Raw genomic sequence first — 24272 nt, 5'->3', positions numbered from 1 at the left:
TTCATTTGGTCATATCTCTTATGTGTGACTGCTATCTACTGGTCACATTTATCATCACACCATGTACCAAATACAATTGCTTTGAGGTTGGTAAACACAACTAGAATTAATACACACATTAAGCTCACAAGGTTTAGGTGCGCTGTCGATTTTTGAGAAAATGAAAGGATTTTAAGTCTGAAAGTATAGCCGGAAAAATCTGGTTATCGTTAATATTTATTTTTTACATTGAACAAGCGAGCACAGCCTACCAAGTCAAATACTTTGTGTGTTAAATATACTTGGCAAATAAAGCCCATCCATCCATCCATCTTCTTCCGCTTATCCGAGGTCGGGTCGCGGGGGCAGCAGCCTTAGCAGGGAAGCCCAGACTTCCCTCTCCCCAGCCACTTCGTCCAGCTCTTTCTGTGGGACCCCGAGGCGTTCCCAGGCCAGCGGGGAGACATAGTCTTCCCAACGTGTCCTGGGTCTTCCCCGCGGCCTCCTAAACACCTCCCTAGGGAGGCGTTCGGGTGGCATCCTGACCAGATGCCCGAACCACCTCATCTGGCTCCTCTCGATGTGGAGGAGCAGCAGCTTTACCTTTGAGCTCCTCCCGGATGGCAGAGCTTCTCACCCTATCTCTAAGGGAGAGCCCCGCCATCCGGCGGAGGAAACTCATTTCGGCCGCTTGTACCCGTGATCTTGTCCTTTCGGTCATAACCCAAAGCTCATGACCATAGGTGAGAATGGGAACGTAGATCGACCAGTAAATTGAGAGCTTTGCCTTCCGGCTCAGCTCCTTCTTCACCACAACGGATCGATACAGCGTCCGCATTACTGAAGACGCCGCACCGATCTGCCTGTCGATCTCACGATCCACTCTTCCCTCACTCGTGAACAAGACTCCGAGGTACTTGAACTCCTCCACTTGGGGCAAGGTCTCCTCCCCAACCCGGAGATGGCACTCCACCCTTTTCCGGGCGAGAACCATGGACTCGGACTTGGAGGTGCTGATTCTCATCCCAGTCGCTTCACACTCAGCTGCGAACCGATCCAGTGAGAGCTGAAGATCCTGGCCAGATGAAGCCATCAGCACCACATCATCTGCAAAAAGCAGAGACCTAATCCTGCAGCCACCAAACCAGATCCCCTCAACGCCTTGACTGCGCCTAGAAATTCTGTCCATAAAAGTTATGAACATAATAGGTGACAAAGGGCAGCCTTGGCGGAGTCCAACCCATAGGAGACAATATTTTACTATGCACTTAGCCCCTTTGCCCATTTTGGTCAATATTAACTCCTATTGTAACATTTTTTTTTTTAATATACTATTAAAAACCTGACATAACTTAATGCTTTTACCACAAATACTGAATACATTTTGGCATCTCCCTTCAAAATACAAAGACAAATTGTTTTCGGTGTGATAACACTTCTCAACCACTAGTTAATGTGAGAGACAGGATTCATACATATACAGTGTATACATAATTGTTCATTCAAATTGAAAAATCTGCAAACAAACAACTTAAAGGGGTCGTATTATGATTTTTTTCTACATCTAAAACACTTCCTTGTGGTCTATATAACATGTACCGTATTTTTCGGAGTATAAGTCGCACCGGAGTTTAAGTCGCACCTGCCGAAAATGCATAATAAAAAAGGAAAACAACATATATAAGTTGCACTGGAGCCCAGCCAAACTATGAAAAAAACTGTGACTTATAGTCCGAAAAATACGGTAATAGTGTTTTTTTGGTCAACATTTTGCATAATTTCGGTTTTACAGACTGTTTTGAAGATGCTTTCTGACCGTCTCGTCAGAATGCACCTTTTTCTAGGCTGTCTTATTTACGTGCCTCTCCTTCGACTGCGTTTCCCCGCTGTCAGCCATGTTGTCGTTTTTAGCGCTTCCATATCGATTCTACTTGACAGATTGAAGTTAGAACTATATACTACTTTGTATTTGAAATGGCAACAGCAGAGGTTGCATATGCATGTACAACACCGTCTGCCCCACAAAAAAAGGATAGCGAAAAAAAAGAAGCTTAAGGACTACAGCGCAGACTACAATAGCAGACGCGCACAAGGCACTCTGGGTACATTTCTACCATATATGGATCACAGTGGTACTAAATGAAAAAAGCACAGAAAAAAATGTGATATGTCTTAAATATTAAAATGTTATTAACACTCAAACAACGCACACATGTGCACTCTTACATATAACATGCAACACTCATTTAAACACAGAGAACTACCCTAAATTGTGCATGCACTGTTGGTAACACGAGTGTAGGGCTGGAAGATATGGACCAAAACTGATAACCCGATATAGTTTGAACCAATAAACTAACCCATGAATGGAAATATTTGTTGACATGACTAAATACCTCCACCATGCCTTGATTTTACATTTTCGGGACTGATGGGGATCCAAAATACACAAAAGCAAGTACCAACAAGTAAGAAAAGTAGGTTTTGCATAGTAGGATCCCAACTTAAGGTGTTTTGAGATAAGAAAAACAAAACGGGCTTGATAATAATAGAAAAAATCAAATATAATATCCTGCAATCTTCTTAAAGAAACAAAAACACATTTAGCTATGCTCAACTTTTCAGCTAACAAAAACACAAAATAACAAAATGTGAAAGAAAGTACTTAAGAGGACATGTATAAACTTTTTCAGCGACATCAATCAATCAATCAAAGTTTATTTATATAGCCCTTAATCACAATGAAAATAATTGACCTTTAACTATGGTCTTTTTTGTAGGTAAACAATATTATAAGACATACAAACAAAGATTTTAGCCAGGAACACTAACCTGCCAACTGTTTCATGATGCTGCGTTCTGAAATTTACTTTTAAAAACTCACTTCACCAAAAAAAGCAATTGAATTACTAACGGAATGACTATACATTAAATGGAAATAAATGCTATACAGATGGATGTAAATTTTACTCTAGTTTGATAAAATTTGAATGCGCAACAGTTCTTTTTTGCCAAGTCAGACAGTCTATTTTTAGCTGCATTTGCGAGTAAAAAAATATTTTTTGCGATATTAGAGAGGTTTTTCAAAATACCGGTGATTCCATTACCAGTTTCTTATTACGATATTTAGGTTTTGCGCATTTCTAGGGATTAATGGTAATTGCATTTTTTTGCAAAATAAAAGCAATATTTCAAAAATTTCGACAAAGTACATTTACGACTTGAAGGTGTTTCCATTATAGGGTGTTTTGTGTCATGAGCCGTAATTCTCTTAACATTTCGTCCCGCAAGACTCCACTTTGAGGAAGATTGACGCTTTGCAATTCCATGATTTTGGAGCTGATTACAATTGCTCAAGGCAACGTCCTTATGTATGGCAGAGGCTGCGAATAAGGGATTTTTGGGAGAGAAATTCACAGGCTAATTGTGGATTCAAGGCCTGCCTCAACATTGTTCGGGCAAGGTGGTCTCTTTAAGCCCGCGGGTTGACCCTATTGCTGGGAAGAGACCTGCGAGACGGCCCGGTGCCGCCTTGCTCCCCACGGCCAACAACTCGGAAGCGAAACCAAGGTGTCGGCCCTCTTTGTCCTGTATCGGCGCCCCGCTGGTTTAGTTGTCCTGTAAATGCGAAAAAAAGTGTTTCCATCATGCTTTTGCGAAAAATGTCTGAAAAACCACCTCATGAGAGCGTAAAAATGTTTTAGTGATATTTGGGAGGTTTTTCAAAATATAAGTGTTTCCCATACCGTATTGCGATATTTAGGTTTTGCACATTTCTAGAGGTAATGGAAATGCAGCAAGTGCAATGGCACCACTAAACACCTAGATGACAACAGATTATGTTGGTTAGTTAGTTAGTTAGTGTGTTAGTTAGTTAGTTAGTTAGTTTCAGTTTATTTTGAACATGCTTACAATACAATTACAATGTAAGGCATCACATATTTCCAGTGGTTATGTAACTTCAAATGCATTGAGTCTTTAACGTTCAGTTTCACCAAAAATAAGTGCCGATACCTTCCATCCATCCATTTTCTACAGCTTGTCTCTGTTGTTCCAGCCCGCCTTTATTTGCACTTTATTTGAAGGTTACACTAACTGCGAGAGATTGATTAACTCGGAATATCCTCTTTTTAACGCTATTACTTTCTGCCATCTCTGCTTTCCCTCTTGGCCTTTTGTACATGTTGAATTTAATGAGACAGGAATGTGCCAAACAGAACATAATAACATTTTTATTTATTTATTTATTTTTTAATATATATTTTTTTATTAATCAATCCAACAAAATAATACTTAATGATACCATAATAATACAATTACAATTCCAAAACCAAACCCGGCCCAGCAACATTCAGAATAGCAATCAACAAAGCAATTGAGAGGACACACAAACATGACACAAAACAATCCAAAAGTAGTCAAACAAAAATGTATAATATCACAACAGTATCAATATTAATAAGAATTCCAACATCGCAGTGATTAGCAATCCCTCATTGACATTATAATCACAGCCATTTATAAAAAATAAAAACATTTAAAAAACAAATTATTTTTAAGTCCTCTTCAGTATGTTGGCAAAGCTCATCGTTTTACATAAATGTTAATCTATTAAAAAACACAGGTGATGTTAACGCAGTGCTTCTCAATTATTTTTTGTTACACCCCCCAGGAAGAAGAAAACATTTTGCGACCCTCCATTTTGCGACCCCCCACTCTCAGCTGCTACTATAAATACTGTAGTATCATTGTCTATATGCTCCTCTTGATGTGGAGGAGCAGCGACTTAACTCTGAGCTCCTCCCGAATGACAGAGATTGTCAACCTATCTCTAAAGAAGAGCCCCGCCACCCGAGGGAGAAACTAATTTCGGCCGTTTGGACAAGTGATCTTGTCCTTTCGGTCATAACCCAAAGCTCATGACTATAGGTGAGGATAGGGACGTAAATCATCGACCGGTAAATTGAGAGTTTTGCCTTTCGGCTTAGCTCCTTCTTCACCACGACGGACCGATACAGGGTACACAGACACTGCACCGATCTGCCTGTCGATCTCACGATCCACTCTTCCCTCACTCGTAACAAGACCCCAAGGTCTTTGAACTCCTCCACTTGGGCAGGATTTCTCTCCCCAACCCGGAGATGGCACTCCACCTTTTTCCGTGCGAGAACCATGGACTCGGACTTGGAAGTGCTGATTTTCATCCCAGTCACTTCACACTTAACTGCGAACCGATCCAGTGAGAGCTGAAGATCCTGGCCAGATGAAGCCATCAGGACCACATCATATGCAAAACGCAAATACCTAATCCTACAGCCACCAAACCGGATCCCCTCAACGCCCGGACTGCGCCAAGAAATTCCGTCCATAAAAGTTGTAAACAGACTTGGTGACAAATGTTAGCCCTGGTAGAGTCCAACCCTCACTGGAAACAGGTCTGACTTACTGCCGGCAATGCGGACTAAGCTCTGACACTGATCATACAGGGAGCGATACCCAATACTCTCTGAGCACTCTCCACAAAACTTGGGGACATGGTCGAATGCCTTCTCCAATTCCACAAAACACATGTAGACTGGTTGGGCAAACTCCTACGCACCCTCAAGAATCCTGCCAAGAGTATAAAGTTTGTCCACAGTTCCACGACCAGGACAAAAACCACATGCTTCTCCTGGATCTGAGGTTCGACTATCCAGCGTAGCTTCCTCTCCAGTCCACCTTACAGGGAAGGCTGATGAGTGTGATTCCACTATAGTTGGAACACACCCTTCGGTTCCACTTTTTAAATTGAGGAACCACCACCCCAGTCTGCCAATCTAGAGGCACCGCCCCCGATGTCTACGCAATGCTGCAGAGTCTTGTCAACCATGACAGCCCCACAGCATCCAGAGCCTTAGGGAACTCCAGGCAGATCTCATCCACCCCCGGGGCCCTTCCACGAAGGAGCTTCTTAACTACCTCAGCAACCTCAGCCCCAGAAATTGGAGAACCCACCGTGGAGTCCCCAGGTGCGGCTTCCTAATTGGAATACGTGTAGGTGGGATTGAGGTCTTCGAAGTATTCCTTCCACTGATCCACAACATCCCCAGTCGACATCAGCAGCACACTGTCCCCACTGTACACGGTGTTGACAGTGCTTTGCTACCCCCTCCTGAGGCGGCGGATGGTGGTCCAGAATCGCTTCAAAGCTGTCTGGAAGTCGGTTTCCATGGCTTTTCCAAAATCCTCCTATTGTCCAAGTTTTTGCCTCTGCAACCGCCAAAGCCGCATACCGCTTGGCCTGTCAGTACCTGTCTGCTGCCTCCGGAGTCCCATGAGCCAAAAGGACATGATATGACTCCTTCTTCAGCTTGAAGGCATCCCTAACCATTGTGGGATTACCGCCACGGCAGGCAACGACCACCTTGTGGCCGAAGCTCCTATCAGCTGCCTTAACAAGAGCGGCACGGAACATGGTCCACTCGGACTCAATATCCAGCACCTCCCTCGTAACATGTTCAAAGTTCTCCCTGAGGTTGGAATTGAAACTCCCTGACGGGAGACTCAGCCAGACATTCCCAGCAGACCCTCACTATGCGTTGGAGCCTGCCATGTCTGTCGGGCATCCCCCTCACCATCGTAGCAGACTCACTACCAGCTGGTGATCGGTTGAAAGCTCCGCCCATATCTTCACCCGAAGGCTTCCCCTGGGAGGTGTTTAGGGCGCCTCCGACTGTTAAGAAACCACGGAAAAGACCCAGGACACAGTGGAGAGACTGTGTCTACCAGCTGGCCTAGGAATGCCTTGGGAACCCCCAGGAAAAGCTGGAGAAAGTAGCTGGGGAGAGAGAAGTCTGGGCTTCTCTGCTTAGGCTGCTGCCCCCGCGACCCGACTTTGAATAAGCGGCAGAAGATGGATGGATAAATGGATTTATTTTCTTTTTAAATCAAAATGAGGAAGTCAAACTTAATAGCTACAATGAGCAAGTTTTGCAGCGGGGTTTAAAACATGACACTGCATGACACTGATAAAGCATATTCCCCGGCGTGACACTTTGCCTACCGCAAACCTCCCTTCCCCTTTATTTGAGAAAGACTGCGTTAACGGTGGTGCTGGCTGTGGGACTTTTTTTATTGTATTTTTTACTTTTTTTTATTTTTTTTTATACGTACCTACATAAAACCACTGTAGAATACAGTACAGTGTGTATTACTATTGTATTGTTTTTAAAGCATTATTTATTTTCTTGTTTTTGAAGCATTATTTATTTTCTAAAAGTTAGTTTTTAGTTTTGAAAGTCGTGTTAAATGTTAAAATTGTGCTGTTCTGCGAGGGCCAAGCATGGAATAGATTAATTAAAATGTATATTCAATGGGCGAGACTGCTTTAAAGGGCACATATTTTGCAAACACAACTTTTCTTTCCTATTTGTACCTATTTTTGTGTAATTAGGATCTGCATGTTAATGTATAAAACAGTCTTGCCGTCCTTCATATTTTCTCTAAACGAGCGGTTTGGAATTTTCCTGAATCGTGATGTCAGTAGATACCATATATGGTAAAGAGCTGTGCACGAGTCATTGTAGTCCGACGTAGTCAATAAGTTCCTTATTTTTCTCTATACTGTTGTTGTGGGACAGACTGGCTCGTATATGCAAAATCATCTTTCGCTGTTGGCATTTCTAATACAAACTAGCATATAGTAGTTCTAACTTATATCTGTTAGTAGACTCCATATGGAAACGCTATAACTGCAACATGGCTGACAGGGAGAAGAGGCAGTCGAAGTGGCATGTAAATGAGACCGCCCACAAAACGACTCATCCTGAAGAGACTGTCAGAAAGTGGCTTGAAGATGGACTTTTAAGTACCAGTAGAGTGAAAAAACAAGTTGACTTTATATGCTTAATTGTGTTTCATTGTATCCATTAAACCATATCCAATTGTATTTACCATCCGCAAAGTATGTGAAAATACATTAAAAAACATTCACAAATTCAGTCAGCCATTTTGAATATACTGCCCCAAACGTCTTTGGTAATTTCCGTAGATTGAAATCACTGTAATAACACATCTGCACTCTGACTATAGTATCAGATAGTCATACTGGAGATATGGAAAACATATTTTCTTATCATTCACAATCCCTATAAAAGACATGAACACATTTTTGTTTTTTATGCATACTAAGTAAACAAATGAATACATACATAGTCAGTCAATGGGGCTCTCTATTCTGCCCACAAAACCCTCTAAATAACCATCCAAAACCAACAATATACATATCGGGACCTGAATATTAACCAAATATTAGTGATGTTGTTATTCTAAGCGCTATCACAGACAAACTATTTTTAGCAGCGAATTGATGACACACAGCTGAGTAGTCCTCTGCTTCTTTACTGTGAACTGGCCGCGATGGCGGGCTGCTCGTGCATCATCGCGTCTCGGCCCGTCAAAATTATTCTAGATTATTAATCATGCTTGTCATGTAGATTTTAGGATGATTTAGCCATGAATTGAGAAGTTGTTCATCTGTGACATTCAATTCATACCAAAAGATGGAGACACACACAACCAAAAACATTGTCTGCAGGGAGACTTCCTTGTTAACCCTTTGTGGATCAAGATGAATTCTTCATGTAAATGGGAATACATGGACATACTATCAGTCATCATTGAAGTAAGAGCAAACATTTTACAGTAAGCTATCGTTTTATTATGTTCATAGTTTGTATTCCTTGTTTAGCACTTAACAATACTGCTACATGATGCTTAGTGTTTCACTAAAGCTGGATCTGTTTAACAGAGCTTCTAAAACTTGTAGCTTATCCTCCTTATATTCAGGATCAACAATATCAGTTTCTGGATCATAATTTTTCCCAAAGTAATCGTAGGCTCTCACAAAGTCTGCATGATTTGCATTGTTGGTGTGACGATCTGTCACATCACGTCTTGTTTGTCATGTTTCCTTATTTTCTGCACTTGTTTCCTGGTCAGTGCTCTTCTTATTTTTGTTCCATTTCCCTGAATGCTTTTTCCCCTCACCTGCCGCTGATTGGCAGCCTGGCCACACCTGGTCGTGGCTTAGAGTGTGCACCCTGAGATTGGTAGGTTGTGAGCTCAAATAGTGTCATACCAAAGACTATAAAAATTGGACCCATTACCTCCCTGCTTGGCTCAGCATCAAGGGTTGGAATTGAGGGTTAAATCACCAAAAATGGTTTCCGGGCGCGGCCACCGCTGCTGCCCACTGCGCCCCTCACCTCCCAGGGGGTGATCAAGGGTGATTGGTCAAATGCAGAGATTATTAAATAAAGTCATTGGTACTTTAACTTTAACATTAACTTCTATTTATGCCTGTCTCGCCCTCGAGTCAGAGCTCGAGAATTGTTTTGTCTTGTTTAGCTGTTGTGCTAAATGTTACTCTGTTTTGCTGTATGCTACTTATGCTTTCGTGCACTTTCCTGCTGCCTCACCATGAGCTATTTGTGACAATTAAAAGACTCTTACCTGCACATTGTCTTCCAGTCTTTTGCATCTTGGGGTCACAACCACAGCAGTCATGCGAGTACGCAACAATTGGTGATGATGGGATCTGCGGTACCTACCTTTACGTCACGCAATGACGTGTCTGTCAAGCTCAATATGTCTCAAAGTGTCTCGGGAATCTCTATGAGATTGATACTATTTTGATCATATTTATTTACTCGCAAACTCTGTAAGTCTTTCGGTGTCATACATCAGATATATATAATTATAGGTTCAATGTAAATGATAATTTGACCCTTTTAAGATACGAGCATTCCAAGTCACGAGCTTGATTGTGGAACGCAATGTGTTTGTAGGGTGAGGTGCCACTCTATTACTACTATGACTAGTAAAATGGATGGATGGATGGAGTTTTATTCCTGCACATACTAACAACTGAAACTGTGATGAGATTGAAGAAGCAGAACATAGCACACACATTTTAATGTCTACAAAGTTGAAGGACAGGAAACATTGTCTGGCAATATAACATTTAGCCTGAAATCTGAGGATATGTTTGTCTGGCATGCATGCTGTTTTGCCATGTTATGTAATGGCTTGTCGTTTGAGCCGATACTAATCTGCCACAAGCCATAATGAGATGATTATCTGTCTTCAATTTGTACCTGATCAAAGATACTAAATTAAAAAACTGTTGTCTTCTCTACATTTAATACCTACATTAACTGGATTCAATTCTTAGAATCACATCAGTGCTTTTCCCTAAAGCACTGATGCTTACATATGTTGACCTCTTGCAAAAGAGGTCTGAATACAGTACATCAGGGCTGTATGAATCTGTTACATAATACATGTTTAACATGATTAGTTATTGACATTTACACCTACTTTACAGCTGACTGGGATTTATTTTCTGTAACATTTAATTTAATGCATTGCTTGTGTATTGATAGCTTAATCATATCTTTACATCCGAAATATCATATTATCTCTCTGCACTGCTTATGATATACAGTATTTCCCCATAAAGATCAGATGAGAACACCGATTGTGGTAATCTCTCCTTTGTGAGACGCTCACACGCACTCACAGTAGCACACGCATACCCAAAACGGGGGCATGTTGTGTGAACTCTAATCCCCTCTAACAACAGAATGGTACAGTCCAGTAATCCGCTCTCTGTTGCTGTGGCAGTGGTGAGAGGGTTTTGGTTGGTATGTAAGACTCTAGCTACACCAAAGACTTTTCTACCAAACCCTGCTCTGGATAACTTGCAGGCTGTCTAAACTCTTTGATGTTGCTGCTGATCACACAAAAGGGGTAGGGAATTTCAAGAGTCTGTTGTATTTGTGTCGAACATCCCATGGTAGTTCTCTCAGCTAACTTCATATACGTTGCTTCGAGGAACAAAATTAAGCCGTGTAAACTCAAAGATGACAACCAAAAAGGGTGATGACATGAATCTGGTTGTCAAATCATTAATCTGGCTTGGTGACGGAGTTTGCTTAAGGCATTACGTATTACTTTATTTGACTATGTTAATAGCCTCTGGAGCATTATATTATGACTAGCAATCAAGCAGACTTTGCATTTATTTTTCATGGTTGTTTCAACATTAATTTCTGCAGATTGTTGTTAAAAGTAAACATTGACAGATAAATACAGTGTTTTTTTGTTGTTAATAATGACTGGACATACATGCGGCCTAGTCAAGGGCAGTCAAACACACATAATGTGGAACAGTTTGTAAGCCCTTCCAGATGTGGTATAAATGCACTGACAGGAATACAATGTCACTACATTGGAATGCTGTATATCAATATTGTGTTTTGAACAAAAATCAACAACCAGGCCAATCCATTAAGGTTATTTTAAAATAAGTTATCCAGTTACCCGTTTCAGTAGTCTGCAGGGATTACACCAATGTGCTTATAGCACTCAGTGCCTGCTGAATGGGGTATGTCCGCTTTAGAGCAGTTGGGTTTTCATACTTTAGTTTGCATTAAGTCTACACTCATTGCAGTCTTCTTACGTGTGAGACGTCTACACGTATTGGTTAGTCCTTGCAACCAGCACACTATATCAAAGTAGGGGTTGGTCATGTTGTTGCTTGTGTTTTCTGGTGGGCTGAGGATGGGGCACTCAAATATGTTTTGTTTTGTTGTCTGGTCGATTGGTCCACAGATACAGTCTACTGATGGGCGAAACCCCCAGCGTCTCATTGTGATTGAAGCGCCCAACACCAGTTCATAGTCAATTTGGGTGACCAAATCCATGTGGGGTAATTTTGACATGGGGTGGCCACATTGTGTTTGGGTGGACTGTGAATTGAGTGGGGCACTGGAGTTCTCTCCAGCGAGCTTTCTATGCTTCAAGTAGGGCTGGGCGATATGGCCTTTTATTAATATCTCAATATTTTTTGGCCATGTCACGATACACGATATATATCTCAATATTTTTGCTTAGCCTTGAATGAACACTTGATGCGCATAATCACAGCAGTATGATGATTCTGTGTCTACATTAAAACATTCTTGTTCATACTGCATTAATATATACTCATTTTAAACTTTCATGCAGAGAGGGAAACCACAACTAAGTCAATTTACCAAAACTGTATTTATTAAACAGTTATTAAGCAGTGGCACAAACATTCATGTCATTTCCAAAACAGAAAGTGCAAGATTGTCAAGAGACATTTTAAAACAAGCTATTAGTGCACTTTTGTGCATGATGTCACTAAGATGACATATCAAAACAACACTAAATTAAAGTGCACTCTTTGTACAGAACGTCAGTACAATATTTTAAATGAAATAAAGTGCACTTTTGTGCATGATGTCACACAAGATATTTCAATAAGTGTCAAATAAAAAATAGCTGCATAATAGCACATCAAATAGTGTTGTCCTTCGCTATGTGGTAGTTTACTGCGGACGTTATCTCCTTGTGTTGTTGACTATTTTTTTAATACGGTGTTGATGTGGAAATGGAAGACGCCAGGAGATGTTGACATGTGGCGTTTCAAGCACTCTTCATTCTCTAGCTGGTGACTTTTTAAATGATGCTGCAAATTAGCAGTGGTGCTAAGTTGCTAAAGTTTTTGCCGCATACTTGTTCAACATCTTCGCGCTTGAAGCCAAACCACCGCCAGACGATGCTGTTTTTCTTGGGAATTAATTCTTCCTTCATTTGTTACCAGATTCGCACCTTCTCTCTCTCGTATTACCACTCGCACCTCTTCGCTAGCATCACAGCTAACATTACCCATGCTGTTACCTGTCTGCTCCGCGAGAGCGTGTGACGTTGCACGCGCGTCAGTATTTGATGTATGTAAGAAGGTGCGCTTGTTTTAAGTTTCTGTGAGAAGGAGAGACAAGAAAGAGTGAAGAAAAGACTGTAGTGTAATGCCCGCAGCTAAAAGCAACTGCGTGAGGACGTATACTCGAATATCACGATATAGTCATTTTCTATATCGCACAGAGACAAACCCGCGATATATCGAGTACATCGATATATCGCCCAGCCCTAGCTTCAAGGATGTCTGAGCTGCAAAGAGTTGTCACGTGGCAGGAGAAAGGTAGGCATTGCCGGTCCAGTTTGGAGTTCTGGACAAGATTGTATTTGGAATGTCTTGAGTCCAGTGAGGCTCTGTTTACAAGGCTGTGGGTGCGATGAGGTTGTTTCTGGATGACACTTTAGCTGTCAGTGACTCAGATGGTATTTGAATGTCAGATGCCAATCCAGTTTAACCCCAAGGAGTGTTGGTGTGGGTATTAGGGCAGGGGTGACCCGTTGAGTTGTACTGTGAGCTGACTTTGCGCTTCTTTGGTGTTAAGGTCGAAGGCTGTGATGGTGGTTTCTGCCACGCTCACCTTCAGTCTCCATGTTGCCATGTGTTAAGTTGCCAATTGTGCCATACCTTTCGTGAGCACATGGTCTACTTGTGACCAGTTTCTGTCAGAGTAGAAAAGAGCCAAGTCATCAGCATAGCCGTACTTATCTAATGTTGTTGATGGTCGGTCACTAATGTGGATGGTAATAGCCTTTGGGGACTCTAATTCCCCAGGCGTCTTGGGCGACTAGATTTAGTCTATGGCGTCACATTAGTGCCAAAAATCCAAGCGCATAAAAACTTTTATCGCGCGCTGATTCTCCACTTCGTGCGCGCGCGCGACACCCCGTCTAAGCATACCCGCCCCCAAAGTGCCAAAACAAAACATGACAGCGCACAGACCGAGACGGCGCGCGCGCAGAAAGGCACCGCGCGCGCGCAAAAGGGTGTCGCGCGTGCGCACGAAGTGGAGAATCAGCGCGTGATAACAGTTTTTATGCGCTCGGATTTTTGGCACTAATGTGATGCCATATTGATACTTGCCAACCCTCCCGGATTTTTCGGGAGACTCCCGAAATTCAGCGCCTCTCCCGAAAACCTCCCGGGACAAATTTTCTCCCGAAAATCTCCCGAAATTCAGGCGGACCTGAGTGACGTGTCGACAGCCTGTTTTCACGTCCGCTTTCCCACAATATAAACAGCATGCCTGCCCAATCACGTTATAACTGTAGAATGATCAAGGGCGAGTTCTTGGTTTCTTATGTGGGTTTATTGTTAGGCAGTTTCATTAACGTCCTCCCAGCGCGGTAACAACACACAACTACAGCAGTCATGTTTTTGTCTACCGTAAAGCAGTTCGTCTGCCGTAAACAGCAATGTTGTGATACTCTTAAACAGGACAATACTGCCATCTACTGTACGTGCATATGTGACATTAACATCTAATGCTTTTAGAGAGTGCAGTGCACAACTGCGCACACAACAAGGAGACGAAGCAGAATGCATCATCAGAGAGGGTGTTCAGCATGGTTAAAAAAATAGTGACAGAGAATAGAACAAGGATGGACAATTCAACCTTTAACTCAACAATGAGTAGATGAGTGTTATGTGTGTGTATATGTGTAAATAAATGAACACTGAAATTCAGGTATTTCTCTTATTTATATATATATATATATATATATACATATATAATAAAATAAATACATATAAATATATATATAGCTAGAATTCACTTAAAATCAAGTATTTCTTTTATATATATGTATATATATATATATATATATATATATATATATATATATATATATATATATATATATATATATGAAATAATTGACTTGGTGAATTGTAGCTGTAAATATACTCCTCCCCTCTTAACCACGCCCCCAACCCCGCCCCGACCACGCCCCACGCCCCACCTCCCGAAATCGGAGGTCTCAAGGTTGGCAAGTATGCATATTAGTCCTTCATATATCGCTGGCGCCTGGGTTGGCAAATTCTAGTTGTGATTTTTTTTTATTACTATATATACCGAGATTACATTTTGGCATGATAGACCTTGCTGACTGGTAGCTTTACAGTATTTATCACCATTGAAAGTAATAGACTGCTGTTGTTCAAAAATGAAAAATTGTCTGGAAATCATCTTTCTCTCATTATTTCCTGTCCTTTGGGTGTGTTTGAACTATTTGCCAGCTATAGAGACTTGTGATAAACCCTTAAGTAGTGTTTCAAGTAATGTATCTAATATACAGGACTGTCTCAGAAAATGTGAATATTGTGATAAAGTCCTTTATTTTCTGTAATGCAACTAAAAAAACAAAAATGTCACACATTCTGGATTCATTACACATCAACTAAAATATTGCAAGTTTTTTTATTATTTTAATATTGCTGATTATGGCATACAGTTTAAGAAAACTCAAAAATCCCATCTCAAAAAATTAGAATATTTCCTCAGACCAAGTAAAAAAAAAAAAGATGTATAACAGCAAAACAAAATCAAACATTTGAAATTGTCAATTAATGCACTCAGTACTTGGTTGGGAATCCTTTTGCACGGATTACTGCATCAATGCGGCGTGGCATGGAGGCAATCAGCCTGTGGCATTGCTGAGGTGTTATGGATGCCCAAGATGCTTCAATAGCGGCCTTTAGCTCATTTGCATTATTGGGTCTGGTGTCTTTCAGCTTCTTCTTCACAATACCCCACAAATTCTCTATGGGGTTCAGGTCAGGGGAGTTTGCAGGCCAATGGAGGACAGTAATGCCATGGTCAGTACACCAGTTACTGGTGGTTTTGGCACTGTGGGCAGGTGCCAGATCATGCTGGAAAATGAAATCATCATCTCCATAAAGCTTTTCAACAGATGGAAGCATGTAGTGCTCTAAAATCTCTTGGTACACAGCTGCATTGACTCTGGACTTGATGAAACACAGTGGACCAACACCAGCAGCTGACATGGCTCCCCAAACCATTGCTGACTGTGGGAACTTCACATTGGATTTCAAGCAACTTGGATTTTGCTCCTCTCCAGCCTTCCTCCAGACTCTAGCTCCCTGACTTCCAAATGAAATACAAAACTTGCTTTCGTCTGAAAACAGGACTCTGGACCACTCTGCAACTGTCCAGTTCTTCTTTTCCAAAGCCCTAGTCAGACGCTTCTAGAGATTTTAGAGCACTAAATGCTTCCATCTGTTGAAAAGCTGTATGGAGATGATGATTTCATTTTCTAGCATGATCTGGCACCTGCCCACAGTGCCAAAACCACCAGTAACTGGTGTACTGACCATGGCATTACTGTCCTCCATTGGCCTGCCAACTCCCCTGACCTGAACCCCATAAAGAATTTGTGGGGTATTGTGAAGAAGAAGCTGAAAGACACCAGACCCAATAATGCAAATGAGCTAAAGGCCGCTTTTGAAGCATCTTGGGCATCCATAACACCTCAGCAATGCCACAGGCTGATTGCCTCCATGCCACGCCGCATTGATGCAGTAATCCGTGCAAAAGGATTCCCAAGTACTGAGTGCATTAATTGACATTTTCAAATGTTTGATGTTGTTTTGCTGTTATAAATAATTTTTTTTAACTTGGTCTGAGGAAATATTCTAATTTTTTGAGATACGATTTTTGAGTTTTCTTAAGCTGTATGCTATAATCAGCAATATTAAAATAATAAAAGGCTTGCAATATTTCAGTTGATGTGTAATGAATCCAGAATGTGTGACATTTTTGTTTTTTTAATTGCATTACAGAAAATAAAGAACTTTATCACAACATTCTAATTTTCTGAGACAGTCCTGTAGGTGTAACTATATAAGCTTAAACTAGCTGATTAAGGGTACTTTTTGATAAATAATTTCTCCCCAATACCTTATTTAATAGGTGTAGAGGCATGAAAGATAGACAAATACCACGGGGGAAATTCAGTTGGCATTGACGGCACGGCACACTTGTTACAGACACAGGACATACTTACAGACTAAAAGCAGCATAACAAGACTCATATTATGAGATGAGGTGAAACTAAAGTATGACAGAATACCACACATAACAGATTAGAACAGAAACATTTTTTACAATGTCTCCTAATATCATAGTGCTACTGAGTCACAGAAGGTTATTTACGATTGATCCCTCACGATCATAATTTTTCTTTATCAACATTAGTATCTCCATCTACATCTGAGTCTGTGAGGTGTGCAGGGAGCGCTTCCTCACTGTTTTGGTTGGCACAGGTTTGTACATTTCACCCCATTGTTGAGACATGTGCACTCAGGTAGTTTGCATGACCTCACAAACTTGCAAGATAGTAACTGCAAGACAGCATCTGGTACTGGGGAACCACGCATCCACTGTATATCCAGGAGCCCTTCGTCATTTGTGGTCCATCCATGGGGTTTGGTACTGATGGCTAGGTTTGAAGAGACCATCTCCAGATAGCAGCCTGATAGTTGGCACAAAGGAAATGCATAAATAAGCAATCCTAACATGGTGGAAGCTGGCTGGACTCTACCTCCCCACGTCTGGTGCAGAAAAGTTGGTAGCGAAGAAGATTGACATCTATAGACTGCATAGAGGGTACATACATGTGTCAAGTGATCTCCTCCAGATTATTGAAGAGCTCATTGGAGACAGTCCAAGCACGGCCCAGCTCAAGGAAGGCTTCCTGTGTGATTTAAATCGTTTGAAGGTGCAAATTTTCCCACGTCCTGCAAATACACTTACCTTGTTACAACCGGTGAACACATGCGTGCCAATCAAGGGACCAGCCACACCTTCCCCGAGTGATTGACATAGTTTAGTGATGTCCAGAAATCTTGTCCTGTTCTGTGTGCCACATTTTTGGTACACAGGTAATGGGATTTCCTTGTTGAAACCAAGAGACAGCACCAGAACAACCATGTCATCAGCTATGAGGATCACTGCCTTGTAGCCAGACTCTGCGGCATGGAGAGCATGCAAGCATACGGGTGTCAGCTTCCTCCTGAGAAGATCTCAATTGTGTTACCTCCTCCTACTAATCCTTAGTGATTTTGAAGCAGACTTCTTCACAAGTAACATACATCACAGGGTTGAGTCTTTGATCTGGCTGACAACTACAGACTTCATGGATGATTTTAGTCTTAATGAGAGGTTTGTCATGCATAGTACTTCTGGATTGGGAAAAAGCTCATTCCTAATGTATGAAAACAGTTCCTCTTAGGTTTTTTTTATCTGCTACCTGCTACCTCATACTGTTTTTTTTGCATCTTCACTTTCTTCCCTTGACTTAGAGCAGGCAGCAGGTTGCCCACATGTGTACGGATGATAGCAGGACTTATGATAATGGCCGTCAGCAGCAACAAGCTCTCTACTGTTAATAGCAAGCATCCTCTGGTCCAGTTTGGTGGCTGCTGATTTTCTGATCCTGTCATCTGCGTGCCACTCTCAACATTTCCCTCGAATTTTGGCTCTTCATATACTTGCTTAGATTTTTGCAGAAGATACACTTCTCATCATACACTACTGATTTGCTTGTTGCATCCTTAGATGGTCTTTTTGAACTTTCTTCTGATACTTCAGATGCAAATGCATTTTTTTGAGTAAAAAGAGTCCAGGGATTTCTTCAATGTGAAAATACTACGGCATTGGTGGAATATCTTCCTTACACAAGTCTTTGGCTAAGTCCAAAATTGGGAGATGCGCTCAGCAAGGTTTTCCATGAGTCCAGATTTTGGGATGACAGCAGGTTCAAATCAGAATCCCTATCATATCTTTTTCTGCAGTAGGTTGCTGCTGCTATCACCTGAAGTTAAATTCATTATTACGCAATGACGTGAGTCTCTGAAATAGATAAATTAATATTTTGTTATTACATGTAAATTTAATTGTAACAATTAAATCATCAACTCATTTAATCAGAGACAATTTTGTTTTATTTATATAAAAAAGGATCAGCGTGATGTCCAAAAAGAGTGTTACATGACATTTTTTAAAAACATTTGTATTTTTATTTTTGGCATATACAGTCCAGAAATACAACATAACAACTGTAAAATGTTATTTTTCCTCCAAAACAAGTAACTCAGAAAAAATAAATATAAAATTCTAAATTCAAAAAATTAAATAAATAATCATGCATCAGTCAAATAAGTACAGGGAAATATTGACATGAAGCCAAAGATAACTGCACACCTGCATGTCCCCAATATGGTGCAGCCATACACAAAAGCAGACAAAAGGCTCATCAATTATCTAACTTTCAATTACTTTTCAGTCAGGGTTAAATTTTAGGTCAGTCTCTTTTACATATTTTAGAAAACCACCCTATACTTCCTGAAACTTCACAGAACAACCGTTCAATGTCAGCCTAATTTTTTCCAATTTAAGAAAATAAAGAATACCGTATTTCCTTGAATTGCCGCCGGGTATATAGTATGCGCCTGCCTAGAATTACCACCGGGTCAAACTCGTTTCTCAAAATAATTAGCGCATGCTTAGCATTACCGCCGGCTCAGGATTAACGCCGGGTCAAACTCGTTTCGCAAAATATTATTTTTTATTAGCGCATGTCTAGAATTTCCGCCGGGTCAAAGTTGTTTCGCAAAATAATTAGCATATGCCTAGAATTTCCGCCGGGTCAAACTCGTCACGTCACGAGTGACACTCCACCTGTCATCATTTTCAAAATGGAGGAAGCTGATTTCAATCATTTTAAATTGCATAAAGGGAAGAAGATTAAGAGCTATTCAGTAGGATTTAAGGTCCAAGCTATTGAATATGCTAAAAAGAACAGTAAGCAGCTATGTTTTATTAATAGCTGCGTGTGTCAAATATGAGTCATTAAATGACTCCCGCTTCCTGGTGGTAGAGTGCGCTAGTGATCCTTCTTGCGACTACTCGGCTGCAGTATAACAAGCAGCAACAGTTAGCAGCGATCGTTTATTTTTTCCTCTCGCTTGGACTTTTAACATGGAGGATTACATATCTAAAATAAAACAGTTTTCTAAACTGTACTTTTAATCGAAGCAGGAGGTAATAATTAAAGGAATATCTCCATCAAGACAGAGAGACTTTTAAAACTGAAGAAAGATAAGGTTGACTTTTATAAACAAGTTATCGATGCTTTTGTTCAGAGGGACTTCATTTATAAGTAAAGCTAAGGCCATAATAACGTTTTTTTTTATTAAATGTGCTTTTCATGATGGTATCCTTACATCACACTCAAATTTATAAGCGCACGCCTAAATTTACCGCATGCCTTTGGTAAGCGCCTGAGTGAGAAGAGGTTTTAAAATAATTAGCGCATGCTTACATTTACCGCATGCCTTTGGTAAGCGCTGGAGTGAGAAGAGGTTTTAAATTAATTACCGCCCCGGCAGCAGTTCAAGGAAATACGGTATCTATAATCCAGCTTGTGTGGCAGAGAGGCACTGCAGCCTTCCAATTTAGCACAGTAAGTATTCTAGCCAACAAAGTAGTAAATGCGACCAAGTTCTTTTTGGATTTCTAAGAGAAGATGACAGAGGGGCCACCCGAAATACTCCGCTTAAAATATTTGATTCCATCTTTTCGCCAATTACCAAAGAAAGTAATGCAAATTTCAGTCCAATAACTGCACAGGCTTGGGCATAGCCAAAACATATGTAGAAAGCTAGCTGGAGACTGTTGACACAGATCACAAAATATCAATGTTCCTTCATACGTCTTAGCCAGCCAGGCCTCGGTATAATAGGTACAATCGATTAGCTTGCATTAAATAAGGCTGTGTCTAGCACAAATAGAAAACTTATGAACTCTCCTTAAAATCTCTGTCCAGCTCTCCTTAGATAAGTCACACCAAAGAAGTGTTCTGAAAATTACTTTTAAAAAGTAATTAATTATAGGTACTTGTTACTTTACCAAATAAGTAATTGAATTACTAACAGAATTACTCATTAATCAATGTAATTAATTACTAGGAAAAGTAATGTATACATTAATAAAAAACATTAAAAAAACGTGAAATATCTGGTATATGCATTTGAGAAATGTTTAATATAAGGGCACAGTGTGCAGAGTCTGTGATTTTAAAAGGCTGGGCCTGTTGCCTAGCGTTGTGTGACTTCATCAAGGGTTTCAAATAAGCTGTGTTTTTTAGCTTTATCAGTTAGCAGCGCACTTTGTCGGCTTTGACACCAGCTCTTTCGTATTTTTTTACCGGATTGCGTTACTTCTGCTTAATACAGAGATTGCATGTGATTTGATGGCTGTCATAATTCCTTGTCAACAAGCGGGGTATATTTTAAACGGCAAGTCTCTCACTTCAATCATTGATTTGTTGTTCAATATTCCCATTGTGTATGTGTGCGTATGTTGTTGTCTGCTGTGTCACAGTGTGATGGTGCCTCTTCCTATTTGATATCAAGTTCATTTTATTGCGGTGCTGCTTGTTGCTTTCACTAGTAAATAGATATTTCCTGCATTGAACTTGCTGCACTTATGACCCCATGAATTGATTAACGTGGTTAATAAAAGTTGAAAAACTTATTCGGGTGTTACCATTTAGTGGTCAATTGTACGGAATATGTACTGTACTGTACTAATAAAAGTTTAAATCAATCTTGTTGTTGACACAAAACCACATCAAAAGTAGCGTACCACGTTTACGTCAAGCTATTGCTAATGGTGTTGTAACAGACTTTAAAGTAATTATTTAGATTAATCCTAACTAGTAAAAATAATTGCCTTAGTAACGTTACAAACACTGCTCCTAAGTCACCCTCCCAAAGTGACTTGATAAAATTCAGAGACTCAGGGCGTAAATGATTAATTTGATTGTATATACTGTACATCTAATTGGTCCATTCAAAGTCGGAAGTGGTGCCAAAAAAATATCTCAAACTGTGTCAGTCGGTAAGTTTGGAAACCTAGGAAAAGTATTACGAACAAAACTGCGGATCTCTTGTTATCTAAATAAATGTTGATTTGGGAGTGAAAATTTCGCACAAAATTGCTGGAAAGAGGCAAACATGTTATAAATGCATACATTTTGAATATTGTTGATCCCCAGACGTGCCCATCTTTAAAACGTGCTATCGACAAGAGAGGGAAGGAAAGCATGGTTATCAATGATGGGTGCAAGACTAGAAATAGTCTGTAAGCCAAAACAGGGTTTACGTATTTGATTGACAACGAGTGCTGTGCTGCTGTGATCGTGACGTGATAAGAGAAAGGATGACTTTGTTTGCAGTTGATTTCCTGCTGCGAATATTAGTCTTATGAACATGTCTGCAGTTGTTTTTATGGTGTTGAGTTCATATTTTGGGTCATTATTTAGCTATACGGTAGATGCCCCTGTTGTTCAGCATGAATGTTTGCTAGCAATATCAATGTGGTAAATGGTAAATGGGTTGTACTTGTATAGCGCTTTTCTACCTTTTTTAAGGAACTCAAAGCGCTTTGACACTATTTCCACATTCACACATTCACACACACATTCACACACTGATGGTGGGAGCTGCCATGCATGGCGCTAACCAGGACCCATCAGGAGCAAGGGTGAAGTGTCTTGCTCAAGGACACAACGGACGTGATTAGGATGGTAGAAGGTGGGGATTGAACCAGTAACCCTCAGATTGCTGGCACGGCCACTCTCACAACTTCGCTACGCCGTCCCAATATTCAGTATATGCTGTTTAGCCTATGAAAGATTTATTCATCTAGTTTATTAATACTATTAAGGATTTTTTCTTGATGCTTACAAATAGCACCATCCATCTATCCATTTTCTACCGCTTGTCCCTTTTGAGGCAAGGCGCTATAATGTGGTCATCTGTGTCGAATAAAGCACTTTGTTTTTCTGCACATCTAAGCTTTTCGTTTCTGTTATTAAAATCAACAATGAAAACACGGTGGATTGGACCAACAATCACAATATTTATTAATAAAACTTAATATAACGTTAGTTTATTTGCACAACCAGGTCTTAGTAGTTACATTTAGGCATAGAAACCACAAAAGAACACAAACTAATCCAATCTCTTGTCCTTTCTTAACATTTAGTTCTGCTTCCCAACAATACTATAGAGAATAAACACAATGACATCACAGAAAGTATTCCACAAGATGATGAAAGTGATACTTTTAAGAGCCATTTCTTTCAAAGCACTTTCGTTTTTTTTCCTCTGACTTAATTTTCTTTATGAACCACTTCTTTCAGGACTGAATGGAAGCTCTTTCCTATATCTCTATTACGAACGATTGGAACACCCTTAAACGGAACAGCAATACAGCATTTTCTGGTCAAACTCTACACTCACTCTCACTTGTTTTAATGTTACGCTCAAGCTGGTTGACCATCATGTGAATTAAGCCGTGAAGAAAAATGGATGTGACGTCAGCAATGGAGGAAAATAACAAAATGTCAAAAAAATATAAAAAGTTGCTCTGATGAAAACTATTTATTTTACTTATATTGACCCTAAAAACAATTTAGCACAGGTGAGGTTTTGCCTACTCAAGTGATACTGATATCTGGTCTGGTCCAAGGACTAATTTACCATCGCTTATCTTGAGGACGAAGTTGCGGTTGGCTATGATGTTAGGTCCGTTAGGTCCACCACAATTCCGCCTGCCTTGTGGCGTTTCTCAACAATGTTGTGTGTGAGTTTTGCAATTTGGTGAACAGTACTGCAGCAACGACTGAATTCATTGTTTGGAAGTTAGGGGTTTGTGACTGTTTCTGGACGGGCCAGGAGAAGACTAGGGATGTAACGGTAAACGGTATAATGATAAACCGCGATTAAATTCCAGACGGTTAGTAATATCGTTAACATTTTTTATTACCGAAAAACCGTCATTTGTTAATGCATTTTAGGCAACACTGCTTTAGGGCTGAAACGACGCGTCGACGTAGTCGACGTCATCGGTTACGTAAATACGTCGAGGACGTTTTTGTTCGTCGACGCGTTGCATATTTACGTCACACTACCGTCATGGCGGAGCGCAAAGCAGACGATGCGAGCGGTGCGAGCGAGGGGAAAAAAGCACGCCAAAAGTCGTCAAAAGTGTGGGAGTTATTCAATAAACGGCCTAAGAAGAAACGCTACTTTTACTCCGCTACTTTTATCTACATTCAGCTCGCTACTCGCTACTAATTTTTATCGATCTGTTAATGCACGCTTTGTTTGTTTTGGTCTGTCAGACAGACCTTCATAGTGCCTGCCTTACTGGTGACGTTTCACTTCGTTCCACCAATCAGATGCAGTCACTGGTGACGTTGGACCAATCAAACAGAGCCAGGGGTCACATGACCTGACTGGCTCCGAGCTAACTTCGGGTGTTACCATTTAGTGGTCAATTGTACGGAATATGCACTGTACTATGCAATCTACTAATAAAAGTTCCAATCAATCAATCAAAAGTGTGAAGGAAAAAAGACCCTTTTTTTATTTCAACCGTAAAGACTGACTGCACAGTTCCTGTCTTCACAATAAAAGTCCCGCTCCATCGCGCCTG

The 24272-nt window shown here is 40.6% G+C and overlaps 1 protein-coding gene across 2 annotated transcripts in view; it reads left to right on the top strand.

Moving 5' to 3' along the window:
* The window catches only part of tspoap1 (TSPO associated protein 1), a 223963-nt gene that overhangs the window by 65269 nt on the left and 134422 nt on the right, over positions 1–24272 (top strand). Inside the window, exon 1 of one of the 2 annotated variants that reach the window (XM_061963137.2) lies at positions 10705–10770. The exons of the other annotated variant lie outside the window; for it this stretch is intronic. The gene's annotated coding sequence lies outside the window, so the exon portion shown is untranslated. Of the gene's footprint in view, positions 1–10704; positions 10771–24272 lie in introns of those variants that run through there. 2 annotated transcript variants of the gene reach the window in all.

Source organism: Nerophis lumbriciformis, linkage group LG09, assembly GCF_033978685.3.
Source record: "Nerophis lumbriciformis linkage group LG09, RoL_Nlum_v2.1, whole genome shotgun sequence".
NCBI lineage: Eukaryota > Metazoa > Chordata > Actinopteri > Syngnathiformes > Syngnathidae > Nerophis > Nerophis lumbriciformis.
Note: the sequence above shows the minus strand (reverse complement) of the source record. Positions and strands in the feature narration are given on the sequence as shown.